The sequence below is a fragment of the Crocodylus siamensis genome, chromosome 2 (assembly GCF_052110815.1).
Source record: "Crocodylus siamensis isolate JL-2025a chromosome 2, ASM5211081v1, whole genome shotgun sequence".
Classification (NCBI taxonomy): Eukaryota; Metazoa; Chordata; order Crocodylia; family Crocodylidae; genus Crocodylus; species Crocodylus siamensis.
The window spans coordinates 16,226,432-16,245,544 of NC_143396.1; the positions used below are offsets into that span (position 1 = coordinate 16,226,432).

At 47.9% G+C, this 19,113-nt stretch overlaps 1 long non-coding RNA gene across 1 annotated transcript in view; it reads right to left on the reverse strand.

Annotated features, from left to right (window-relative positions):
- Positions 1-2,670: 2,670 nt before the first annotated feature.
- Positions 2,671-19,113, reverse strand: part of LOC149869999 (uncharacterized) — a 92,174-nt gene continuing 75,731 nt past the window's right edge. The window contains exons 3-5 of the long non-coding RNA XR_016440413.1: positions 7,809-7,906; positions 7,531-7,645; positions 2,671-3,308 (exon numbers count right to left, since the gene is read on the reverse strand). This is a non-coding gene — a long non-coding RNA (uncharacterized LOC149869999). The remainder of the gene's footprint in view (positions 3,309-7,530; positions 7,646-7,808; positions 7,907-19,113) is intronic.

Below are 19,113 nucleotides of genomic sequence, written 5' to 3' on the forward strand. Positions count from 1 at the left end.
CTGTTTGGACAAGCAGCTACTAGCCTGTGGGTCTTTTACAAACTAAAACTATACCCAACAGCCCACCAAGACTTCTACTGTGGTAGCAAGGCTTATTAGATATAGCACTGGACTGAACATCTGGACCCTAGGGCTGCATCCACACATGCAGAGCACACGTGTTGCATGTTAAACCATGCCCAGCACTGCTAATTTGCAGTGCAGGGGCAAAATCTGCTACCAAGATTCCCCAGTAGCAAAAAAAGCCCTTGAAAAAATGTGGTGCACAGCACACCAAAGTAGTGTGTGCCAGGACAAATGTGGAGGTGGAGGAGCAGGCAGCACTGTGCCCCAGCCAGCTGCTCCACGCTGGCTGGGGTGCAATGTGCTTTGAAACAGGGGTGTGGGCTGCCTGCTCCCTGTCTCAAGGCTCCCCGCCCCTGTGCTAGTTGGGACCCTACAGCACCTGGAGATGAGGGAGCCCTGGGCTGCTTGCTCCCCTGTCTCCATCCACCACTCCCCATCTAGCTGGGGTGCAGGGGCCCTCAGGGCGGGGGCTGCCAGGCAGCCCCAAGATGAGGCAGTTTGTGCCCCAGCAAGCTTCCCCACCCCCCACTGCTTCTCCCAGCACATGGACCCCAGTCCAAGCAGCACTCCAGGAACTGGGAGGATCTGGGCATGGGCAGTTTGCCCATGGCAGGACAGTGTGTCCTGCAAAAAAGCGAACATGCAGGGGCATGCACTGCTGCACCAAGTAGCGGCACAAATCTGTGCTGCTGCAAGCACACCCCCCTGCTCGTCTGGATGTGTTCTAGGAGTCTAGTCTTGGTTTTTACAACTGGCCTGTTGGGTAACTTCTGCTGAATAATTTCATCTCTCTGTGCCTTAATTTCCCTTCTCTAAAACAGGGACAATAAGACTGACCACATTTGCAAAGTGCATTTACACCCAATGATTAAAATTCCTATATGGCAGCTAGATATGCCTGGTGATTTTGGCACTGGGGAGCTACTAAAAAAACATGAGATCACTGGTCACACATCACTAGCACATCCAAAGTTTTCTAAGCCACAAAGACATTGCAGAGTGTGTAGGCTTAGCCTAGCAACAGTGTAACAACTTGGCTATTCCCTATTCTACAGCCCTGCCCTTATTTGAATGGGACCAAACTGCTCAACTGTGTGTCCTTAACCTTTCACAGCTAATGCAGACTCACCTTCAGTGAAGGCAACATGGTGCTGGGGTTGGACTCTAGGCAGACAAGGTTTTTTTGGGGGTAGGACACTGGAGTTTAAGTCAAGAATCTTGGGCTCTGTTTCCCAGTCTACAATGAACTTGGACTGGTCACACAATCTCTCTGGTTTTCTTCCTACCCTTTGTCTTGTCTATTTAGACCGTACAATGTTTGGGGACTATCTTAGTGTGCATGTACAGCGGTTACTGTAAGTTGCCACTCTCTGTTGAGGCCTGTAGATGCTCCTCTAATAAGGATATTTCATGTAGTAAGGGTCTTTATTTTCTGGGGTCTGATTTCTATGCCTGTTGCTGTTCTGAAATTGTAATGAGTAGTATGTAGCATGAAATCCTAATGGAGCCACAGAGCTTATAGGTTGTTGCTGATTAGGAATTGCTTGCTGTTCACTAGAGATTGATGCCAATGCAAAATAAGTTTGCAAAACTGATGCAGAGGTGACAGTAAAAACCAGCTCACAGTAATGAGTAAAAGTCATTCAAAGCAGGTTAGCCTATGGGTAGACCACGCTTTTGGCCAGAGTGCTGAAAAAACCACAATGTCTACTTTGTAAGGTGCCAGAGTGTTAGCATGCCAGGAAAACAAAATGGGTTGGGGTGTACATGGCAGAATGCCCTGCATAATAATATACTTAATAATCCTAAATGTTGCTTTTTTTTTTACAGTAAATACCAGTTTTTCTAAAAATTCTAAACCTGTTGACAATAAATAAAACTTCATATACTACTTTTGTTCTTGTGTATTTTTTAAGCATGTTGTGATGAGAGAGAGAAAAGAGAGAGAAAGAAAGAGGGAAAGAGAAAGAAAGAGAGAAGAAAAAGGAAAAAGAGGAAAAACAAGAAGAGGAAAAGGAAAAAAAAGCAAATAAGAAAGCGAGAAAAAAGGAGAGGAAAAGCGAGAAAAGAGGAGGGGGAGGCAGTGACACCCCAGCACCAGCTGCCAGGGTGCTCGGGCCTCCCTGACGGTCCCGGAGCAGGGGAAGCCCAGGCCCAGGGCTGAGAGCGAGGACCCAGCCAGGGCTGGGGCAGACAAACACAGCGTCCCATCTGGGCTGGGGCAGCACAGGGACTCTGAGCCTTGGGGCTGGGTGCTCAGGGAGAAACAGGCACAGGGGGAGGAGCCTGCCGGGCCCTTGGGAAGGTGGCAGCCGGAGGAGGGCAGGGGCTGGGAGGGAAGCAGTGGCTTCCCCAGGGCTCTGCAGACTTGGGCCCACAGTGTGCGGATGGGTGGAAAGGGTCCCAGCCCACAGAGCTCCACGGGGATGGGCCACAGTCACCCCGCCCATGGGGGAACACTGCCTAGCCAGGGGGACAGCAGGCTCAGGAGGCTCCTGGCTCAGCCTCTTTGTGCACTGGGCACAGCATGAGCAGTGTGGAGCCACCGTGGTGCAAGGGACCGGTTGCAGGAGCCCTCTGGGTCCTGGGAACAGCATCTGCAGGCAGCGCTCGGGGCTGAGCGAGCCAGGAGTCTCCAGCACAGCAGCCCTCCATAGCACCTGCCCACCTACAGCTCCCCTCCACGGTCTAGGCCCGGCTGCAGGGCTCAGCCTGGGATGGGGGCAGAGTCTGCAGAACTCAGACAGGCGCCTTGCCCATGTTCTCCTGACTGCCCCCACTGCCTGCCATGGCGCTGGGACCTGTGGCTGCTCTGGTGAGCTCAGAGCAGCAACTTATAAAAAATATTGTTTTTAAAGACAATTTCATTGCACACTTCCTGGTATGCCAAGGAAAATGTCTCCATGTGCCACTAATTGGCATGCGTGCTGGGGATTGCCTGCCCCTGGGTTACCCACTCCCACCTATCCCAGTCTGAGGATCCTGTGCCATTCTCACCTCCATGTTTGGAAGTATTGTCCTATCCCTTCAGTGGTTCTGTACAACTTTAATATCCGTTCTGTTCTACATACACTGTACTGAAAACATGCAGGGTACATTGCTATCTCTCAGCATTGAAGTGTTTTGCAATTTAAGGTATTGTCATTTAGATATCTTGCTTATTCAGCTCAACCGCCACCGTTTGATATTTCAACATAGAGCCAGAGGAATTCTTTTGCAATGAAACCTTGCTTCCCTCCTCCCTGCAATAAAAAAAATAAAGATAATTTACTGAAAATAAACTTTGCTGCAGGAAAAAGTGAGTTTTAACAAATCTCACAACAGCAACAACACACTTGGAAAAGAGTTTTGAGATGGTCATATGTCCCTTTAAAACATTTTCTAAACAAACAAACAAAAAGAATTTTCCAGGTCAAAAAAGCTTTTCATTTTGAAAATTAAGATGATGATAATGATAGTACTAAAATAGAAATGTAATAAATGGTTCTGGGTTTGAAAACTATTTGAAAAATTCAAAATAAAATATTTCAATTGGGGAAAATAATTTAAAAAAATGTTAACTACTTCACAGAATCATAGAATCATAGATGTAGGGTCAGAAGGACGTTGTAGATCTCCAAGTCCGACCCCCAGCCTGGGCAGGAGAAAAACTGGGCTCAAGTGACTCCAGCCAGGTAGGCATCAAGCCTCTTCTTAAACACCCCCAGGGTAGGAGCCAGCACCACTTCCCTTGGAAGTTGGTTCCAGATCCTAGCCGCCCTGACCATGAAGTAGTTCTTATGGATGTCTAATCGAAACCTACTCTCCATCAACTTGTGGCCGTTATTCCTTGTCATGCCAGGGGGCACTAGGGGAAACAAGGTCTCTCCCAAACCCTTCTGATCCCCCCTAGCGAGTTTATAGACGGTCACCAGGTCCCCCCTCAGCCTTCTCTTGTGAAGGCTGAACAGGTTCAGGTCCCACAGTCTCTCACTGTAGGGTCTTCCCCGTTGTCCCCAGATCATGCAAGTGGCCTCCTCTGGACCCTCTCCATGTTGTCCACATCTCTCCTGAAGTGCGGTGCCCAGAACTGGACACAGTACTCCAGCTGCGGCCTGACCAGTGTTGCATAGAGGGGGAGGATCACCTCCTTGGACCTGCTTGAGATGCACCGGTGGATGCACGACAAGGTCCAGTTAGCCCTACCAACCGTGACCTCACATTGTCGGCCCATGTTTATCTTGGAGTCAATAATGACTCCAAGATCCCTTTCTGCCTCTGTGCTCTCAAGAAGGGAGTTTCCCATCTTACAAATGTGCTGCTGGTTACTACTGCCCAAGTGCAGCACCCTCCACTTGTCAGTGTTTAAACGCATCCTGTTTTTGTTAGCCCACCCCTGTAACCTATCCAGGTCTTGCTGCAGTCTTTCCCTCCCTACTAGCATGCTCACTTTTGGTATAATCAGCAAATTTAAACAGGTTGCTTTTCACCCCATCGTCCAAATCGCTGATGAAGAAATTGAACAGCACAGGGCCAAGGACCGAGCCCTGGGGGACTCCGCTGCCCACTTCCCCCCAGGTCGATTATGACCCATCCACCACCACCCTCTGAGTACCACCCTTCAGCCAATCAGCAATCCATCTGACGGTGTAGGCATCAATGCCACAGTTGCCTAGCTTTTTAATGAGGATGGGGTGGGAGACGGTGTCAAAGGCCTTGCTGAAGTCAAGAAGGACTATGTCCATGGTGACACCTGCATCCAGTGCTTTTGTGACCTGATCATAAAAGGCAATCAGGTTTGTCTGACATGATGTGCCCCTAATAAAACCGTGCTGGTTGCCCTTGAGCATCACCCCTGAAGCCAGCCCATCGCAGATGTGCTCCTTGATGATGTTATCAAAGAGTTTCCCTAGGATTGAGGTAAGACTGATGGGCCTATAGTTGCCCAGGTCCTTCCTCCTCCCCTTTTTAAAGATGGGGACCACGTTGCCTATCTTCCAATCATCTGGCACTTGGCCCGAGCACCACAAGCGCTCGAAAAGCCATGCCAAGGGCCCTGCAATAACCCCTGCTAGCTCCCTCAACACCCTGGGGTGGATAGCATCTGGACCCACTGATTTGAACATGTCTAGCCCCTCCAGAAGCTCTCTAACCCGGTCCTCCCCAACCTGAGATCTGGAGGCGTTCCCCTTGAGTCTGTCTTGCATCATGGTGGGGAAGTCCAGTCTCTGCACAAGAAAACAGACGTGAAGAAATGGTTAAAGAGGTCTGCTTTCTCCTCTGGCGCAACCACCAGATTGCCCAGAGAATCTTGCAGGGGCCCCACATTTCCCAGTGCTTTCTTCATCCTCCCTGTATATTTGAAAAAGGACTTTTTATTATCTTTGATCTTGGATGCTAGTCCTAGCTCTATGTCTGCCTTAGCTTTCCTGACAGCCCCCCTACAGGCCTGAGCAGAGGAGGTATATTCCTCTTTGGAGATAGCACCCCCCTTCCACCAGTTGTACGCTGCCTTTTTGGCAATCAGGCATTCCCGAACGCCTTTGGTGAGCCAGGAGGGCTTTCAGGCCCTGAGTATCATCTCCTTGAGGAACGGCCACTCATCTTGGGCATTGAGTTCCCCTGCTCTCGAGAACCCCAGCCCCTCTCCCACTAATGTCCTCAACTTGTTGAAGTTGGCTCTGTTGAAGTCTAGGGCTACCGCCTTGCTGCAGACCTTTCACACCCTGCTCTGGATGATGAATTCCAGCAAGTGGTGATCACTGTCACCCAGGTGGTCAAGAACCTAGAGGCCCCTTACCAGGTCTGTCCCAGGGACCGAGAAAGCAAGGGAAACTTACTGGGAAAGCAGGACAGGAGAGACACCACAATGGAGGGAAAGCCCGCGTGGCTCGTTAGCCACTTCTATGTACAGCTGCGGCCGGCAGCTGACGGTGACATCATACGCCGGCCGGCAGATTTCAAAATGGCGGCCGCCGCTCCAGAGGCAGTGGATAGCAAGGGGAGCAAACAGCTGTCAGGGCCATCCACAACGCTAGCCCTGCTGGATAGACGAAGAAGATCCAGTGTGCCAGAGAGAACAGTGGCTCGGAGGGGAAGAGTGACGACCGGAACACCAGTGGATCGACCCCAAAGTGATGGATCGGGTGAGTGAATGAAGATTGAGACAACCCAGGAGGATTTAGAGGACCCCAAAATAAGTGCCGAGGAGGTGGGTGCAGGCATCACTGAAGAGGGGTGAGAGGCTGAAGGTTCACCTGGCTGGCGAGAGATCAGGGCGGGATCACCGCCGAGAATAGAGGACGCCAAGTAAGGGATAAGGGTGCAACTCTAAAACAGCCGAGAGGTGCTACTTTTGTGCATGATAATAGGGAGCTAGTGGTGGGTCAGTGAGGTAGCTGGTATGGTAGGACCCCTTTGAGGAGGCACGTAGCACATGGTGTATAGGGTGACAGGTCTGTGGTAGGATATCTATTGTAGTAGAGGCTAAGGCACCGGTTCAGGCTGGTGTGAAGGAATCTACATCAGGGCAGGAGTAACCCACGGGTTTTGAGGGAAACTCGAAGACGAGAGCCGTTATAGAAGCCTGCAGAACCATCACTGGGTGGGCACGGGGAAGTGGAGACCACAGGTGGCATGAGGCCGGGGTGTAGGGGTGGCAGAGCCCCATGTGCTATCGACGAGCCAGACCTGGGCCACCGAGGGACCCATGAACTAGCCCCGCCCCACTAGTGTAACAGCAAGTCATTGCAGGAGAGAGCGGGGTTGGTGACGCGGGAGGGCGAACGACCACGGTAACACCCTAGTCCGGAAAAGGGAGTAGCCAACGACCCGGAGATCAGGACTCCCGGTAGTGACTCACGAAGGCCCGTCGGGGACAAGGTCGTTGCCCGTGGCCAGACCAGGTCCAACAGGGCATTTCCTCTGGTGGGACTGTGCACCTCCTGAATTAAGTGGAGGTCCTGTATCTTGGCCAGGAACTTCCTGGAACGGTCTGACCTGGCTGACTGTTCCTCCCAGCAGATGTCTGGGTAATTTAAATCACCCATGACAACTACATCCCTTGCCTTAAGTGCCTCTGCAAGCTGGCCTGAAAATTCCCAGTCCAGCTCCTCCCCTTGGTTGGGGGGTCTGTAGTAGACCCCCACCATTAGATCCCTCTCCTCATGGCCCCCTTGTACCTTGACCCAGAGCACTTCAGCTTGCCCCTCCTCTGGCCCCATTCTGCTGACAGAGGATGTGTATTGCTCCTTGACATAGAGCACCACGCCCCCACCTTTCCTTCCTTCTCTATCCCACCTGTAAAGCCTATAGCTCCTAATGCTAACTGCCCTATTATGTCTGGGTCTGAACTGGCTATTCTGAGGGCGAGTTCCTCCTGTTTGTTCCCCATACTACGAGCATTGGTATATAGGCATTTAAGACCTTGCCACCTGCGTGTGCCACCCCACAATTTGGGATACTGTCTGGACCCCTGTTCCTTACCTGGGCACTCCTTGCATTTGTCACCCTGTCTTGCTCGGGTGGTGTCTCCTCATCTTCCTGCATCCCCCTCCCCCAGCGAGGCTAGTTTAAAGCTCGCCATATGAGATCAGCCAACCTGGAAGAGAAGACACACTTACCTTTAGGAGAGAGGTGAAGCCCATCCCACCCTAGCAAGTCCCCCATTCCAATACAGGCCACTTAACATTTACAAAACCATGAAAATCTTCAGAATCTGGAAAAATCATATCTGCTTAACAATTTGGAAAATCATTTCTTACTTGTGCATCACCTTCCATACAAACTTCATTGCAAAAGGATCATCCTCACATCTTCCATCACTGATTAGCAGATGGTCTGAGTCCAAAAAGCCTTGTTACTGAAATGGCATAAGCATAGGTCAGTCAGTAGGACTCTTCTTCTAGATTAGATACTTGGAAGATAATTTTGTGCGTCTCCAAGACTCACATTTTTCAGTTCCCAACTCGTCTCTTTTTGAGAAAGGTCAAACCTTCACTCTCAGATGTTTGCTAAATGTAAAAAATGCTCAGGAAGTTAAACACTTTGATCTTGAAACATTTGTAAGTGTGGTATTATGAAAGGATGAAAGAAACATTTCAAATGGATCTAGGGAAACAGATGTTTGGCTTTCTCTCTCAGTTCCCACTAAATCAGTCACTGGCCCAGTCTAGTATTTAGCACAGGTGATGTTCCAAAAAGCTAATCCTGTTTTTGCCCTGGGCATTCTCCTTCCTCTACATGCTGGTTTGCTTGCACAGCTTTTAGACGCTGGCACACGCTGTAGATTCTTTAACATCCTAACGTGCCCTCTTGAAAAGGTTCTTTATGTACTGATATGAGAGCCTCTGTATACCATTTCCCCCCAGAGACATATCTCAGTCTAGAAAGCCTGTTCTATAAAAACCTGGAGAGTTTGGATAGGTAATTGATAAGGCATTCCAGGATTTTTTTTCATAATGTAAAACACCTTTTTTCTTCATTTATCAGAACTTCCTGGAACTTGAGAGACAGTTGAAATCTACACATCTTTTTCTTTTTTTTTCTTTTAATTATTCCCACTTTTTAGATTTTTTTTTTTTAAATATTTTCTAATTCCAATCTCTGGGTTGTAATCATTGAGCCAGATCCATTCAACTTACACTGCTGAGCATTATGAGATGTTACACAACCCAGCAACTACACCAGTAGCCTGAGGCCAGTTTCCATGTTATATAATGGGAGCCACGCTGAGACAGCTGTTTATGGCTGAATGATGATAGTTATGGCAGGGTTGGATCAATTTTGGTTTAAGGGATTATTCAGAATCAGGGCTGGATGAAAATCCAAGAAGCACAGATCAGTATTATGGGAACCTGGACCCTCTCTCTCTGAAGGCTCATTGGAGTCTAGCGACTAGATTAAGACCTCAGGTAGGGTCAGAAGTTACATTGCCTTATGGTAACATTCTGAGCCCCCAAGCCCATGTGATTCAGCAAGCCCCTGAAGCAAAATAAGCTAATTAGTCAGCTGTTCTTCTCTCCTAGCTATTACTTCCTGGTAAGGAGCAGAAGCAGATGTGTTAAGAGTCTATCCACAGGCACAAATGACTATTTGGAGCACTAAGGGGAACTGTCCTGATCTTTGTTTACAATCTTATATCACCCTCTTCATTACCATATTTGAACAGTTCACAATCATGAACAGATTTTAGCTTTACAACACGATACTGCGAGGTGTGGAAATGATCTAATACAATGTGATAATAGCACATATCAAAATTTCATCCTACGCAACTTTCTTCCAGATGAGGAAGGCCAGGCATGCACTCACTCGTTAGACATTCCTACTTAGAAAATACTGTTTGTCTTGAAAATATGACCCAAAAGCCTTTCTCCTTGCATATTTCCTGCACCATCATGGCTGCAACATCATTCCAACACTGCTAACTACTGCCCCTACAAGGTCTAAAACTGGAAAGTTTACAAGCACAACAGAAGTACTCAACTGCCTAATGAAACTGTGATTGCAAGAGGACTCAAAACATTTATCCTGCCATGGGTTTAATTTAAGGACATTTAGCTTTTTCAAAAAAAATTCATAGATAAATTGACATTTTGCCCAGCACAAATGTGTTGCTGACCTTGAATGTGGTGCCTTTATGTAGTCTAATGCAGTCTAATGATGAACAAATATTAAAACAGTGTTACTCAGGGTACAGTTGTATTCCAATTTCACAGCCTGGATTATATAGATACAGAAGACTGGGTGCATCTACATGAAATGCGTTAATGTGCATTAGCTTAATTTAATGCATATTATGGGTGTGTGTCTACATGTGTGCACCCTTAATGCACATTACAAATGGTAAAATTAGGCTAATTGCACCTAAATTTGATACATGCAAATGCAGGCATCAAATTTAGGTGCAATTAGTTAAAGACCATTAATGCATGTATAGACGCAACCCGCCACTAACTTTAGTGCCAAGTCCTGCATGTGTAGACACCTGCCAAAAATCATTTAATATGTTTAGCTTAATGTGCATTAAATTTATTCATGCTTAAATGCATGTGTAGATGTGTCCACTGTGGAAAAAAGATCTATAATACTTTTATGAATCTTGTATACCTCTATTAATTTGCCTATCATAAATGTATAGGATAAGCTTATTACATGAAAAATATTCACACCCATAATTCTCCATAGTGTAGGTACTTAGTTTGTTGTTATACAACATATAAACTAGGGATGGGAAAATAGCCTCAGAACTGACTTAGTAGTCAGATTTGTGGTACCAGCTCTGTAGGAAGTCCTGTGACAGTAGGGAGGATGAAAAGGCTAATCCCCCTTCCCAGGTTTGAATTACCGTGAGGATGTCATAAATATATCTACATTACACCCATGAGATGTCTGGGCAGGAATGTTTCAAAGCAAGTATTTGGAGTATTCAAAGAAGCAATTCTCCTCAGACACATCAAGGATGGTGTAGACATGCCCTGTGATGATTAGCATCAAGGTGGAATTCAGGCTATCATTTTTGTATACCCTACACAAAATCCATTATTGTCAGCCATTGACACATTATGCAGCAGATTTTATGACGTTCTCTGGACTATTTTGTGATGTTATACTTGATAGAAGTGAAAAGCAATTGGTACCAGCATGATACAGAACCTGATGGCCCACCTTCTGATGGAGGTGTGTCACCAGGACCACAAAACTCCAGTGCTCCAGAATCTGTACTACCTCCCAATAGCTTTCCAGGAACAATTCAAAGCGCTGATTTTGACCTGTAAGGCCCTAAATGGTGTGAATCCTGTGTATCTAAGGGCCACCTTCTCCCTTATAGCAATCTCTAAGGTCATCTGAGAATAACCTCCTGTAAGTACCATCAATGCACCAAATACCTTAGCAAAAACACATGGGAAATAATTTTCACCAGCTGTTCCTCAGCTCTGGAAGACCTTTCCTCCTGAGGACCACCAGAGCCTGGACATCTTTTGGTAGTGCTGTTAAGACCTTTCTATTTGGGCAACAAGCTTCCTAATGGCTTAACCACAAAGCTAGGCTGACATATCATTTAGGGTAGGTGTGGGCAGTTGTTTTGGCTGGAGGGACACAATCAGTTTTGGTGTCTTCTCAATGGCATTCAAGTGAGTTTTGGTGCTCTCTTGAGGGCCACATCTGTCTCTCCCTCCCCAGCGCTGTAGCACACCCCAATCCTCTCTCTCTCTCCCTGCCTGCCCCCTTCCCCTCCTTCCCTGATCCTCTCCCTCTTTCTCTCCCTCCTTCCCTTCCCAAGCCTCCTGGAGCTGTAGCATGCCCCGATCCCCATCCCTCACCTAGAACCTGCCAGGCCCATCAGCAGCATATTCCACCACCTGCCCCGTGCAGAGGAAGCAGCCCTGGGCAGTGCCAGGATCAGCTGGAGAGGTGCCCAGCAGGTTCTGGGTGGGGATCAGGGTGTCCACAGCTGACACCCCTGCACGTCAGCACTTGGAAGAAGCAGTCCCATACACCCACCTGGCACCACGTGGCAACCAAAGCCAGAGCCACTGGCCACCTGTGGGCCAGATCCCATGAGTTAGCAGCAGCCGGCCCACAGACCAAATATAATCAGTTGGCGAGTCACATCTAGCCCACATGCTATATTTTACCTACCCCTGGTTTAGGGGATCTCTCAGTTATGCTGATTTTCTGCTTCTTTTGTAAGTTGTTTTATTCCCTTGTAAATCTCCTGTTTTACAAACTATTCTACTTTCTTATTGTAAGCAAAAAACAAGAGAGCCTTTGTTTGGAAGGAGGGCATATAAATCAAACAAATAAATAACAGTTACAAGGTATAAACACATCACATCTATCATTAATTACCTCAGCTGAATTCATTATTGATCTTCAATTTGTCATGATTTCTAAGTCCTTTGATTTTTATTTTGCATATCTCAGCCAGATAACCCAGGAAATTAAACCAATTATTGGTCACGTATGTAAATAATGAGAACGTGCAGCAGCCAAGCAGCAACAACGGGAAAGAAAACAGGAGTTTTTGCAAAAGATACAAACCCTCCTACTGCAGGGTATAAACCAATTTCTAAACAACCAGGTTGCTCTCCCCGAGAACAGCTTATTTCATATGTGACTGCGACAGGGTTATTTACACCTTACCCTGAAACATGGTCCTGGAGACTGAGAGAGACTATTTGACTAGATGGACAATAAGTCAAACCCAGCTTGGTAACTCTTATGTTCCTGGTGTGTTTTTGCTTTGAGAACAATTGCTTTCTCCTTCTCCCTTCCACTACCCTTCTCTCCCAGAAGAAAATATATATATATCTGTGAGAAGGAAATTAGAGAATGTGTTCCTCATATGCAAGAGACTCTCTTCACACTTTTACCAGCCTTCGGGAGCAGATGGCTTAATGCACCATGATCGTGATACCTTTCGAAAATAACCTAAGGCTTAAAAACATAGTATAATGATATACATTTCAGGCTTCAATATGATACCTAGGATCAGAGCTCCCAGCCAGACTCCCCAGTGTCTTAATGACTGTGGAGTAGCAGGAGCTATAGAAACCCCTCGCCCGATTACTTGTTTAATTTCCCTAACAGCACCAGTAAATGGCACAATAGAGAGTTAAACTCTCGCACCAACTGACACTACAGAAGCTGAAACAAGTGTGCCCCTGTGCTATACGTAGGCACTGGCCATGTGTACTGAGCTAGTTAGACTGGGATATCCTACTGTCACCTTTACTAGCAATGCCCTGATTCAGAGCATAGTGCAAAGCCCATATCTTTACACAGGCTCTGTTCTATTAACAAAGCTACAGGACCATCCAACAGCATTCCCTTGGGAAGGTCACTCACATTACCTCCCCCCCGAGTAACTAATACAGGACAAAATCAAACCAGGGGATCAAATGTTTGACAACAACAGCACCAGCTTCTTCAGAGGGGTTCCCAAGAACACCCAAGTGAGTCCTTCTGAAATAACCTGCCCCAGGCCATTGTTCTTTCTAATCCCAGCACAAAGACAACGACTTGAACCCTGAAGCACCAGGTTTTATCCTTTCCAAACAACATGATTAATTATCCCCTCTAAGGTAACTGTGCGTGTTCTCTGGAAATGTCTCATTCCTTATTTAATCCTGCTAGGTCATTTGCTCCAGTTTCATCTTGCAGCTCTGAGTTCCACAGGGTAATTAAGCATGGAGCAAAAATGTCTTTTCATCAATTTTAATCTTCCTGCTTTTCCATTTTATTACATGTCCTCTTGTTCTTTGCCTATGAGAACTAGAATGGGAGCACATTGGTAAATAAGAACCACCTGGCAGTGTAGCAGCCATCCACAGCGAGACACTGAAGCGCTTGCACTTGACATTCAGTAAACTAGAAGGACTCAGGGGGCATGGCCAGATGAGCATGGACGTTTGGTTCCCCAGGAACAAGTAACAGCGGCACACCTTGCACCACAGCTACTTGTCCCCGGGGCATGCAGAAAGTTATCCCAGGGGCAGTAGGGGAGGCTGGGGGTGGCACTGTGCTGGCCCCAGCAGCCTTACCTGGGGTCCTGGGGACCTTCCAGGGCTGCAGCTGTGATGATCCTTCTGGGCAGAGCCTAGCCAGCAGTGGAGTGCAGCTCCAGGCAGCCCAGCTCGATTTTCAGCAGTGTATACTGCCCAAGCATGTGCTGCTCTGTTTTTTTTTTCCCTGCAGGTTTTTTTGACCCCTGGATATCTAGGAGTCAAAAAAAACCAGAGTTGTGCACACGCGGGCAGTGTGCCCCTGAAGTACAGAGCACGCCTGACTGTGCAGTATGTGGCACTGCAGACGTGTTTGCAGCACCACATACAGCACGGCCATGCTCAAATGGACACGCCCAGGGCGCACGTCTACATGTGCAGGCACATGCACTCGCAGCAGCTCAAACAGCAGCAGCACAAATTTGTGCCGGAGATTTGTCCCTCAGCACACATGCTTGAATGTGCACTCTGGTGTGGGGCAAACTGCGCCACTTGGGGCAAACTGACCCATCCCAGCTCCTCCTGGATCTTCAGCCAGGGGGACTGAGAGACTGGCACCAGTACTTGTGCTGGCCCCAGCAGTATAAGAAGCTGCCCTAATAAAGAGCTCAGGGCTACTTGCCTTCAGGAACTTCTAAGGCCCAGCTGGTTGGTATCAGGGGACACTAGTCCCTTGTGCCAGCTGGACTGCAGAAGCAGCCCTAACCTAGAGTGTCCCTTGCACAGGGGATGCTGCCTGGCTGTGACCTGCTGCCACCTGCAACAGCATCCACCCGCTTTGACCTGCAGCCCCATGGCTGCACGCCTGTCAGACCTGGATAGGGACCTCATGGACACCTGGGCTGTGGTATGAGCACCACAGCAGAGCCGCCTGCACCTTTGGGCCAGCTGCCAGTGGGCCATGTCTGCACAGTTAGCCTTCATGCAGCACTGCTGTCATGTCTTCTGGTGCCCCCTCCCTGCCATCTGGGCAGCTATCACCCAGAAGATGTGCTTCTTGTGGTGGCCCACTCTGAACTGTCAAAGCATGTCCTCCTGCCCCAAATGGCCAGGTCAGACACCTCGTCTGTCCTCCAGCTGGGTCCCAATGTTGGCCCTGGATAAGCTCCTCTGTCTGGGTCTCACCACTTGTCTTACCTGCAGAGATCCTGGTGTTCCCTGTTTAAAAATTGCAAATTCTCTGATAAAAAACCCCAAATTCTCTCATTAAAATACCCAAAATCTGTGTTCTTCCTAGATTAAATGAAATGCCACTATATAGAGAGAAATCAGTTGGGCAATGTTTTCTTGATATATTTACAATTTTAAAGCAATTTGGAAGCCTACCACTGCCTCTATCATCATAACAAAAAGGATTCTAAATATCTATACCCTGTATAGATAGGTGTTTGTTTTTGGCTTTTTTATCATAAAAAAATCAGAGCTGCCCCTGCCCCTTTTGCTCATCAGGGTGTGGGGCACTGAGCAGCACTGATATGTCAGTACTCTATCCCTGCCCTTGCTCATCACTCTCAACCCACAGCCCCCCATACCACTATCCCTCACTCCTGACCCACAGCCCCTGCCTGCCCCCACTAGCTTCCCCCAGCAACAACTGCATCCCAGAACCAGGACATGAGTCCAGCTGCAGCTGTCCCACCCACTGCTTTGTGGCTTTGCCAGCCCTTTCTGTTCTGCTCCCTGTGCCTTTGCCCAGGCCCCAGCGATCCCCATGCCATTCCTGGGGAGCCCTTGACTGCAGCTCAGGGAGCAAGCACTTTTCCTTCCAGACCAGCCTACCCCTGCACAGGCTGCTCTAGGGGGGAAGCAGGGCTCTAAGCCTGGCTTTGGCTGCCTCTCTTACCTGGGCTCTCTCTCTCACACACACCTCACCTCTGTCCCAACCCATCACACTCCCACGTGGTTCCTGGGACCAGGAGCCCCCACAGGCTGGGGCCATGTGTCCTAGCACTGCAACTGAGGCCAGTTGCCCCTGCAGCTGCAGCACCTGCCAGCAGGTCCTGTCCCATCCCATTTGACAGCTGGGCACACAGAGTGTGAGATTTGGGGGGGGGGGGGTTGGGGAGGAAAGAGGTGTGGGAGCATGGGTATGGGGTTTGTGGGTGGGTGTAGGGGGCTTGGGCAGGGGCTGGAGGGGTGTGGGATTTGTGACTGCATATGGGGGTTGAGGGTTTGTGGAGGTGGTTTGTGGGTGGATTGTGGGGGGGTTGTGGGTGTGGGGCGACTATGTGGGTGGGGGGAATGTGTAGGGGTGGGGGGAGACTGCTCAGTAGGGGTGGGTTCCCTGCCCACCCACTGCACAGCACACAGCCCACCCCCCCAGCAGTAGCAATGTCCATTGGGCACGCAGGCACCACACAGCCCAGCCTCCCTCTCCCCACCACAGCAGTAGCAATGGTCATTGGGCACGCAGGGTTCACTGCTGGCAGAGCCCCCAGTAGCACAGCACACTGCAGCATGGCTGAGACCCTGTACCTCCTGTGCCACATGGAACGAACCCAGCCTGGCTCGGCCTGGGGGTATGCCCCTTCGGGCAGGACTGAGGGGCAGCAGGGGAAGGGTGCAGGTATAGAGATGTTCTGGACAGGTGCCAGTGTCTCCTTGAAGGACCCAGCCTCTGGTTGCCTCCTGGAGTGCGTCCTTTGCCACATTTTTCCAGGGTTTGGGGGTTTTTCTGATGCAGGGATTTCCCGGTGTCAGATTTAGAGCCTGCACTGTAAATATGCAGCATGGGGAACATTTTTTCATTCCCAGTATGCATCTTGCAGTGTCAACTGCTTTGAGATGCCTCAACAGGCACATGCATGCTCATCTGGACATGCTCAGAGGAAGCGTCTACATGCGATATTTACCGTGGAGTTCCCTAATCAGCGCCTTAGTAAAGTTTCTGCATCAATACATGTGGCCCTATTAGGCTGCAATAAATTAATTAACTCCATCATAGGTTAGTACCTGTAAGCACAAGTACTATCCTATGGTAGCGTTCTTTAGTGAGCAGCACCACACATGTAGATGCTGACGGGGCTAGCTGGGGCACAAGGGTGCTTCAGTGCAGGGGCTAGCTTTGCACTGGATCATGCTCATGCCCCAGCTAGCCCCTCTGCAGGAAGTTGAGCTGGGTCAGAGCAGCCCCAGGCTGGCAGCCTGACCCCCCTGGGCACTCTGCCAGCCAAGGCTTGTCAGACCCAGCTCAATGTGTTGCGCTGGGTACACAGTCAAAAAATCCAGGAGCAATAAGCTCATGTGCATATCGATATGCTCCAGAGTTTATTGTGTTGAATTAATTTCACGTGTAGATGCTCCCAGAGACTGGCACAGTAAGCAATCTTGCAAAATACAGAGAGAATATAGGGTAGATTTGTACCTTACAGACTAACCAAAGTGTGTGTGTGTGTGTGTGTGTGTGCATGTATGTAGCACAAGCTTTCATGAGTTGTAGCTCACTTCATCACATGCTGTGAAAGGACATACAGAAAACAGAGTATAGCAGAGAGTCAGACTAGATGATCCAAATAACTGTTTTGTCTCTACTGCCTTTGAAATAAATCCTGAGATGCGGAGAGCAAACCTCTCTCAGCTTGGGAAAAGCACTTGCTCCCTCCTGAAACTTGGACTGGAGTTCTGGGCTCACTGAAGATGATGACAAAACTCACATTGACCCCCAGCAGATCTAGGATCAAGCTTCTGGTTTCTATTTAGGAAAATTCAGAAAGCAGAACTCTGGAAAATAACTGTGCAAGAGCCCTGTGATATGCAATTTGGGTCTGTTTTTTCTTTCTCAGCTTACCCAAGGGAAATGATGTTTTAAGTGATCATCAATAAAATCAACTACGTGTTTGTTACTTATATTTTTGCAAGTGTTGCCATCCTAGGGTAGAGAGTTCTGCATTATCTCATCTTAACGTATCTTGATTTACTTAACAGGTAAAAAAAAATATTTTTTAAGTATTGCTGTACTGACTTATGGACTAAAACTGAGGGTAAAACTAGAAAAGGGATGAAAGGGCACAGCAAGGATAGGCAGCTTCCATTTAGTATTGATCCAGTTCCATTGTTTGTGTCACTAAGGCCTGCTAAATGATTCTGTAATCATTGGGAAGAAGATAGAAGAGGGCTGTGCAAGTACTTTCTTGCCATTAACTTAACATTCACTCAAAGGGGTTTTTTTTCCCCCTCTTCTGAGTTTTGGAACTTAGATACACATTCAATTTTTTTCCGAAGTCAGAGACTATTTGGGGATTCTATGTTTAGTCATTTTTCAGTGTTGGCTGATGGCACCTTAAAGAGTTAATCCATCAAGGATTTTTTTATGACTAAAGGAACTTGAGCTAAAACATATAATAATAATAATAATAATAATAATAATAATAATTTGGTGGGAAATGATACTGTGCCATTAGGAAAAAAATGTTTTTCCAGCCCTTTTGAACAACAGGTACAATTGTTCAAAAAAATAATGAGATATACACTTTCATGACACTATGAGCTTCCTCTTTGCTAATAGCCACAATGTTCTTTTTCCAGCAGGAAGAAAACGACTGTGACCAGAGTGAGATCATGCTGCCTCCCATTAAATGATGTGTCCCATGGTAGTGCCAAGGAAGGGCCGGACAGCCATTATAATATACACATGAGCACTCGCATTGCACACTCGCATGGTTGGGGGGGGAAGTAGAGCGAGGGACTGGACTTCTTTTAAAGACAAAGCAATCTCTACTGACATGAAAGTGAGGAAGCAAAATAGAAAACCAATTGCTGCCATTGGCTTTCAAAGCAAAGCAGGATGGCCTGTTGGCCAGTGAGGGTTATGTGTCCTCATCTGTGCCTATTACAGAGCCCAGTACGTTACCTTGAGTAGATACTCAGGCTGTCTCCTAAACTGGGAGTATCCACAGAGCACTTCAGGAAGACTAGTAGGCACTGCCAAGTGACAGGGCCAGTTAGCCTGTCTCTGCTAATTAGCCTACCTACAATGCCACGCAAACACATCACACTATTTCCAGTTCAGGCAGTAGCCTGCAGAGAACTGTATGCAGTGCCCAATGGCATATGTTTGCTACGTAGACACGGCCTCATGCTCTCAGTTTTAGATGTCTTCGATACCTGCTGGTGGCCAAGACAGCAGCTGACATACACTCAGAGGACAGGTAGGCAAAGCCACCCATAGCCTGGCTTTGCTCTCACTTCCTCTAATGCATTTCCATTGACTTTAGAGGATTTAATCCAAATAAATGGCCAGCCTGTTTAAATAGGAGTGTCTCCTGATGTGTTAGGACAGTATATGCCACAGTGATGCATTACTTAAGCACACAACATGTGCTCACCCCATCAGTTTACCTGCCAAATGGAGGGATCCATTACTAACCATTGCTTGTATTCTCTACATATGTGTGCATGGCACAACAATAAAACATATGGCTCCTTCTGCAAGGCACTCAGGCTTTTTTTTCACATGCATTTAATCACTGATTTTCAGTGGTACCTGGCCTACTGAAGTCCAGAGGAGTCTTTTCATGAGCTTCAATGAGCTTTGGAGCCAAATTCAGCCTTTGCAAAGTCA